The sequence below is a fragment of the Pan troglodytes genome, chromosome 23 (genome assembly GCF_028858775.2).
Source record: "Pan troglodytes isolate AG18354 chromosome 23, NHGRI_mPanTro3-v2.0_pri, whole genome shotgun sequence".
NCBI classification, from domain to species: domain Eukaryota; kingdom Metazoa; phylum Chordata; class Mammalia; order Primates; family Hominidae; genus Pan; species Pan troglodytes.
This window is the reverse complement of record NC_086016.1, coordinates 23,222,596-23,230,692: the sequence shown is the minus strand read 5'-3', so window position 1 is coordinate 23,230,692 and position 8,097 is coordinate 23,222,596.

Sequence of the window (8,097 nt, the reverse complement as noted above, 5' to 3'; positions counted from 1 at the left end):
TGTTGGGAGTTTGATCTGCCATTTATCAAGTATGGAATCTTGAACAAGGGGTTAAACATCTGAATGTCTCCATCACTTCATCTCTAAAGTGGGGGTGCTCACACCCACTGGGCTCCCCCCACAGGTTGGTGCCGGACTCTCCCTGGGCCCCCCTGTTCTCTCACCAGCCACATCCATTCTCCCCCCAAGGGCGCTAGTGACTGTGCGTGGCTTTCCATTCCCACCACGTTTGTCTCTAACCCCAGTGGCAGATCAGTGTAAGAACACAGCTGAGTGCTCCTCGCCTCCTAGCCCCTTCAAGGGCTCCTCACCACCCACCAGATCAGGTGCAAACTTCCAAGCCTTACTGGATCCCCTTCCACATTCTGAGCTCTGCCTGCCTTCCCATCGCTATCCTTCCCCACCTGCCTCCCTGGTAGAGAAAAGCAGAGTGTGTGATGCTGTCTGAATGCTGAGCACGGCCTTTTGCAGCCAGTCCACTGTGGACGCTGCCCCTATCAGAGACCTCCACCTTAACCCTTTCCGGCCTGGAGGCTCCTCCCAGGGCCCCACAACAGAAGTGACTTCCCTTGCCTTTGAATTTCTATAGCACAATCCCTACTGCCCCCCGTTAAAACTGCAAAGTCCTTTTGTGGAAAATAACTTTATTCATGACTGTGTTTATCACACTATCTTATGGAGAAGAGATGATCAATAAATATTTGCTGAATAAATGAATAGCAGTTACAAAACACTTGATTCATATGGAATTAATGTTGGTTCTCAAAGTGAAAAATTACAAACAGCACTGATATTCAGCCAGTATACAAGTCTGGTCACAGCAGTTGTATAATACTGAAATACCCCCTGCCACTGACCTTTGGCCCCCAGATGCCTCCCACTGCCACTGCTCTCCCCACTGGGAACCCCTGAAGTTCCCACAGGCTCATAACTAAAGGGCTAATGTCTTGCACAGCAGCGAGCACCCAGGACCGAGCAGCCACATGGCCGGGTCTGCTGGTGAAAGCATCCATTCTGACTGATCAGGACCTGAGGGGCCTCATGGTTACATATTTTGATAATATCCCTAATTATAAATAAGGCTCAGTTATATAGTTTGAAAACAATGCTTCTCCTCATTGCAAAATCTCTTAGAAGACTCCGTAGATCCAGGAACGGAAATGGAAAATGACAGCGTGTCAATCTCTGAAGGTTTTGGGCATTTCCATTAGCACTCCATCTTCATGTAAACCAGAAGATATGCAGTTTCCTGCCTAGAGAGAAGAGAAGACACATCAGCACAGCGGCATGAAACCTTCATCAGAAAACAATGCTTCATTAATCCCTGACAGGACAAGCGTCAGCAAACTTCCAGGCCACTGGATTAAGCCTTCATCTATCCATCACCTTGGAGAGGAACAAAATAGGTGGCCTGGGAAGATAAGCACTATGTTTCTATTAGTTAATATCTAAAGCGGAGGTTAACAAGCTATGGACACACAAGCCAAACCCAGCCCTCTTGGGGTTTTTTAAATCTACTTTCAACTTTTATTTTAGATTCAGCGGGCACATGTGCAGGTTTGTCACGTGGATATGAGCATACTCCCCAACAGTTGGCCTTTCACCCCTCCCCTCCCTCCCCATCCAGTAGTTCCCAGTTGTTGCCATCTTTAAGTCAATGAGTCCCCATGTTTAGCTCCCATTTATAAGAGAGAATATGCATTATGTTTTGTTTGGTTTTTGCTGGGTTTTTTTTTTTTTTAATGGAGTCTTGCCCTGTAGCCCAGGCTAGAGTGAAGTGGCACAATCTTGGCTCACTGCAACCTCCGCCTCCCAGGTTCAAACAATTCTCCCTCCTCAGCCTCCGGAGTAGCTGGGACTACAGGTGCCCGCCACCACGCCCAGCTAACTTTTTGTATTTTTAGTAGAGAAAGGGTTTCACCGTGTTAGCCAGGATGGTCTCAATCTCCTGACCTCATGATCTGCCCACCTCAGTCTCCCAAAGTGCAGGGATTACAGGCATGAGCCACCGTGCCCAGCCTTTTGTTTATTTTTTGACGAGACCGTTCTTGCTCTGTCACCAGGCTGGAGTGCACTGGCACAGTAATAGCTCACCACAGCCTCGTGCTCCTGGGCTCAACTGACCCTCCTGCCTCAGTTTTAGCTTCCTGAGTAGCTAGGACTACGGGTGTGTACCACCATGCCTAGCTATAATAATTTTTATTTTTTTGTAGAGATGGAGTCTTGCTTTGTTGCCCAGGCTGGTCTTGAACTCCTGGCTTAAAGTGATCCTCCTGCCTCGGCCTCCCAAAGTGCTGGGATTAAAGGTGTGAGATCACACCCAGTCTCCAACCCTCTTTTTGCAAGTAAATGTAACTGGACCCCAGCCATGCTCATCTGCCCATGTACTGTCTACGGCTGCTTTTGCTCTATAGGGCAGAGTTAAGTGGTTGCAACAGACACTGCACAGACCACAAAGTCTGAAGTACTTTCTCTCCAGCCCTTTACAGAGAAAGTCTGCCAACCTCTAATCTCAATAACAGGGAAATCAATGACAACCACAAAGTGACAAAGATTGGGTGTCTAAGATGGATGGTCAGAATAAACAAGAGAGAAAGATGAAAAGTAGAAGGAGGATTTCAAGCGCAAGCTTCACCTAATCCGTTATTTTTCAAATGACCAGGCCTATCTCTGTAGCTGAAAATCACCTCAAATAGGATCTCTGATATACAGTCTCAAAGCTCAGCCAAGAAACTTACAAAGTCTCTCTGCCTTAACTTCATCCACCTTTTTTCTCTCCAGCTTCTCCTCGGTAGTTAATGATTATAAAAATATTTATTGGCTCATGCCTGTAATCCCAGCACTTTGAGGCGGGCAGATCACGAGGTCAGGAGATCGAGACCATCCTGGCTAACACGGTGAAATCCGTCTCTACTAAAAATACAAAAAATTAGCCAGGCGTGTTGGCGGGAGCCTGTAATCCCAGCTACTCGGGAGGCTGAGGCAGGAGAATGGCGTGAACCCACAAGGCAGAGCTTGCAATGAGGTGAGATCCCACTACTGCACTCCAGCCTGGGCGACAGAGCAAGACTCCATCTCAAAACAAACCAACAAACAAACAAAAAAACAGTGTGATGGCCAGGCGTGGTGCTCATGCCTATAATCCAAGCACTTTGGGAGGCTGAAATGGATGGATGGCTTGAGCCCAGTAGTTTGAGACAAGCCTGGCAACATAGCGAGACCTCATCTCTACAAACATTTTTAAAATATGCCAGGCATGGTGGTGCATGCCGTAGTCCCAGCTATTCGGGAGGCTGAGGTGGGAGGATCACCTGTGCCCGGGAGTTCAAGGCTGCAGTGAGCTATGATCACACCACAGTGCTCCAGCCTGGGCAACAAAGCAAGACTCCATCTCTAAAAATAAAATAAAATTTAAAACAAAGATCTTCGCTGTAAAAGAGCTACGCTCAAATGCAATAAAAGCATATAAGAAGGCCGGGTGTGGTGGCTCATGCCTGTAATCCCAGCACTTTGGGAGGCCGAGACGGGCGGATCACGAGGTCAGGAGATCGAGACTATCCTGGCTAACGCGGAGAAACCCCATCTCCTCTAAAAGTACAAAAAAATTAGCTGGGCTAGGTGGCAGGCGCCTGTAGTCCCAGCTACTCAGGAGGCTGAGGCAGGAGAATGGCATAAACCTGGGAGGCAGAGCTTGCAGTGAGCCCAGATCACACCACTGCACTCCAGCCTGGGTGACAGAGCGAGACTCCGTCTCAAAAAAAAAAAAAAAGAAAAAGAAAAGAAAAGTTCTTGTGACATTTGTGTATGAAATCAGCCTTCACTACATGGATAGGACCAGCACACTTCCGCGGCACGACTCTGCAATCTTACTACATTTTTTTTTTACTTTATATTTTATTTATTCCTTTTGAGACAGAGTCTCACTCTGTCACCCAGGCTGAAGTGCAGCCGAGATCTCGGCTCACTGCAACCTCCACCTCCTGGGTTCAAGCAATTCTCTTGTCTCAGCCTCCCAAGTAGCTGGGACTACAGGCACACGTCAAAACGCCCGGCTAATTTTTGTATTTTTAGTAGAGATGGAGTTTTGCCATATTGGTCAGGCTGGTCTCGAACTCCTGACCTCAGGTGATCGACCTGTCTTAGCCTCCCAAAGTGCTAGGATTACAGGTGTACATTTATTTATTTATTTGAGATGGAATCTTGCTCTGTATTTATTAATTTATTTATTTGAGATGGAGTCTTGCTCCATCGCCCAGGCTAGAGTGCAGTGGTGCAATCTCGGCTCATTGCAACCTCTGCCTTCCAGGTTCAAGCGATTCTCCTGCCTCAGTGTCCCAAGTAGCTGGGATTACAGGTGCCTGCCACCACAGCTGGCTAATTTTTGTATTTTTAGTAGAGACAGTGTTTCACCATCTTGGCCAGGCTGGTCTCGGGCTCCTGACCTCATGAACCACCTGCCTCAGCCTCCCAAAGTGTTGGGATTACAGGCCTAAGGCACCATGCTCGGCCATATTTATTTATTTAATTATTTAGAGACAAAGTCTTGCTCTGTCACCCAGGCTGGAGTGCAGTGGCGCCATCTCAGCTCACTGCAGCCTCCGCCTCTGAGGTTTAAGCGATTCTCATGCCTCAGCCTCCTGAGTAACTAGGACTACAGATACTCGCCACCACGCAGGGATTTTTTTTTCTATTTTTTTGTAGAGACATAGTTTCACCATGTTGGCCAGGCTGGTCTCGAACTCCTGACCTTAGGTGATCTGACAGCCTCGTCCTCTCTAAGTACTGGGATTACAGGCATGAGCCCCTTGCCCGGCCTCTCACTACATTTAAGTGACGCCATGGCTCGTGCCTGTAATCCTAGCACTTTGGGAGGCCAAGGCAGGTGGATCACCTGAGGTCAGGAGTTCGACACGAGCCTGGCCAACATGGGGAAACCCCGTCTCTAGTAAAAATACAAAAATTAGTCACGTGTGGTGGTACAAGCCTGTAGGCCCAGCTACTTGGAAGACTGAGGCAGGAGAATCACTTTAACTGGGAGGCAGAGGTTGCAGTGAGCCAATATCATGCCACTGCACTCCAGCTTGGGTGACAGAGTGAGACACTGTCTCAAAAAAAAAAAAGAAAAAAAAAGAGAAAAAAATATGATGCCGGGGCATCTCGGCCTCAATACCTGCGTGAGCACAGTCATGTCCAGGCCAGGGCTGCTGGTCGAGGTCCGGCCCCATCTCTCCCAGCAGAAAGGGAGTAAGCTTACAGGGCGGCTGGGGGACAATATCCCAGGATCTCGGCCTCTGCTCATGGATCAGCTCTGAGACCCCGAGTGAGCTGGGGGTGCTCTGTGCGCATTGGTTTCCCCAGCTGTCAAGTAAAGGGATTGGATGAGGAAGTCTTGTCAAGGTGGAATGATCTCAGATTTGGGGCAGCAGTGAATGATCCCGCTTCCTGGGCCATGCCAGTGGCCCGGCCTCGGCTGAACACAGCCCCAACACTCTGGAATGGGGATGAGGGAGCAGTCAGCTCTTGCTCCTATTAAGAGAGATGCAACAGGGCTCTGTGGCTGAGCTGGGTGCCTTGCCTCACACCTGTAATCCCAACCTTTGAGAGGCCGAGGCAGGAGGATTGCTTGAGGCTGGGAATTTTGAGAATAGCCTGGACAACATAGCCAGACACCATGTCTACAAAATAATAATAAAACATACAGCTATAGTCCAAGCTACTTAGCAGGCTGAGGCAGGAAGGTCCCTTGAGTCCAGGAATTGGAGGCTGCATTGAGCTATAATCGCACCACTGCACTCCAGCTTGGGTGACAAAGTGAGACCCTGTCTCTAAAAGAAAAAAAAATTGGCCTGTGAGCATGGGTTTGATTTTCAAACAGGACCCAGTGGGTAGGGACAGACAGTGCTGTCACCCTTAGGTGCTGAACACTCAGAAATGGGCCAGCGGCAGCCCTTTCCTCACCTGCAGACACCAGATTGGGCAGAACAGCACGTGGCACTTGCAGCTCTTGCAGTGAGGGCAGAACCCAGTGTCAACCCTTCTGCCTGTGGGAGGGGCTGCTGAGGCCTGCGGAGAGGCCAGGGTGGAGGCTCGTCCCCTTGTCCAGCCCTTGGCATGGTCTCCACCAGGTCCCCAGCCCACCAGTGCAGGGCGCCCCTGAGCCTGCTGCTGCCACGGGCCCTGTCTCTACCCAGGACGTCCCCACACCCTCGCAGTGTCAGGGAAATGATCATGGTGGCGGTGACACTCCGCAGGCAGGGCTGCGGAGAGAAGCTGAGAAGGGTCACACTGCAGGCAGAGGCCCGTGTGACAAGCCCCTCTCACCCTGAGAGAGCTGACCAGGCAGCTCATGAGCAGAGCCACAACCCGGGAGTCCGAGAAAGGTCCTGGCTGGGCTCAGCCACCTCACTGGCCAGGGGCAGCCTTTGTCGTGTGAGCCTTGCTCTCCTGGGGAGGCTCAGGCTGACGGCTGATGTGGGCATTGCCGAGGGTAACCTGTGGCCCAGTGGATATGGCTGGGTCTCCTCAAGCTGCATTCATTCAAGTAGGACCCAGGGTGCGTGCCCATCTCCAGCCCAGGGCAGCTCCCCTGTAAGCTGGGTGAGCTACTGAAGCCAAGGCGGGAGGCAGCTGACAACACCCACGGCCCATGCAGAGCTGGTGGAAAGGCTGGACTCAGCAGCAACACCAAATCCCGGACCAGGCAGAAACCACCCAAGACTGAGGGGCTCGTGCCAGAGCGGTGGCCACAGGTAAGAACCTGGGCCCAGGCTGTGTGGCAGGAATCCTCCATGTCCCAGGGCTTAGCATAGCAAAGGAAGACCAGCCGGGTCACCCTGGTGGCCATCTGTCCCTGTCCCACCTGCAGAGTCAGAACAGCCTCTCCCCAGTGGGGATCATCTCTCTCTGCCAAAGCAACAGCGGTCCCTGCCCCAACCAGACTAACCCACTCAGTGGAGTTACGGATGCTGCTCCAGCATCCTAACACTGCCCAGCTGGTGCCTGCCTGTGCTCACCCACACCCCCCAGGCTGGCCTTCCCTGCAGCCTGGGCTTGGCCACCTTGGCCTGATTGAGCACTGAGGCCTCCTAGGCACCCAGCCCCATCACTGCACCTGCTGCTTCCAGCCCCACCCCACCGGCTCAGGGGTTCTTCCCAGCGGTGCTGATCATGAAATCAACATGCACACAAGTCGTCTCAGGAAACTTTTTAATGAAAGTGTTGGCCACGGTGGTGTGTAGGTGGCTGAGCTCAGATTGCAGCTGCTAAGACACCAGCCACTTACCAAGAGAAAGCCAGGCTGCTTCAAACCCAGGGCCCGAGGCAAAAAAGCATCACTTCTGGTCGGGGAGTCTGGAAGCCATGCCTTGTGGGAGGTCACACTGGCATCTAGGCCTTCGCCTGCGTTGCAGAAGGAGAGCCGGGTCCCCCTCCTGGAGAACGCTGCGTTCCCCAGCCCCACACCGGCTTTGCCACCACACAGGCTTTTGAGGCAGGAGGTGGGTAAGACATAGCTGTAGACCCAAAGCAACCACCAGCCCTGGGACCCTGCGGGAGAGGAGCACTTTTAGAACATGGAAAAGTGTGGTCATCCCATCATTAGACAGCACACATCCTACATAAATAAAAAGTCATATGGGGAAGGAGGTCGGGGAGGGAATAAAAAATTGGCACAGACATTGATAGACTGGTTTCCAGTTTCATGGTAACAGATGCACATCATGAGACCAGAGGAGGCAGAGACAAGGGCTGGATTTGGCTTTTCTAAGCAACATGTGTTCCTGTGCAGGGCTGAATGGTCGCTGAGACAGAGATGGAAGCCAGGACAGGGGAGCCCACCGGGCCCAGATAGGTACAGAGAGCAGAGGCTCCTGTTCTGTCCTCGCCACCCATGAGGGTGACACTGCTTGTAAATGGTGGCTGTGCTCTCCCAGCAAGAAAAAAGCACAACTAAATCCACACTGCACAAAGACGCAGACAGAAAGCCTTCAAGTGGCTGTTTTCTGCTCCCTGCCTCATCAGGTCCACAAGCAGAGAGGAGTGTCAGGCACATGGCCCCGCTGTCAGGCTCACCAGTGAGCTGCGGGCTCAGCAGGAGCT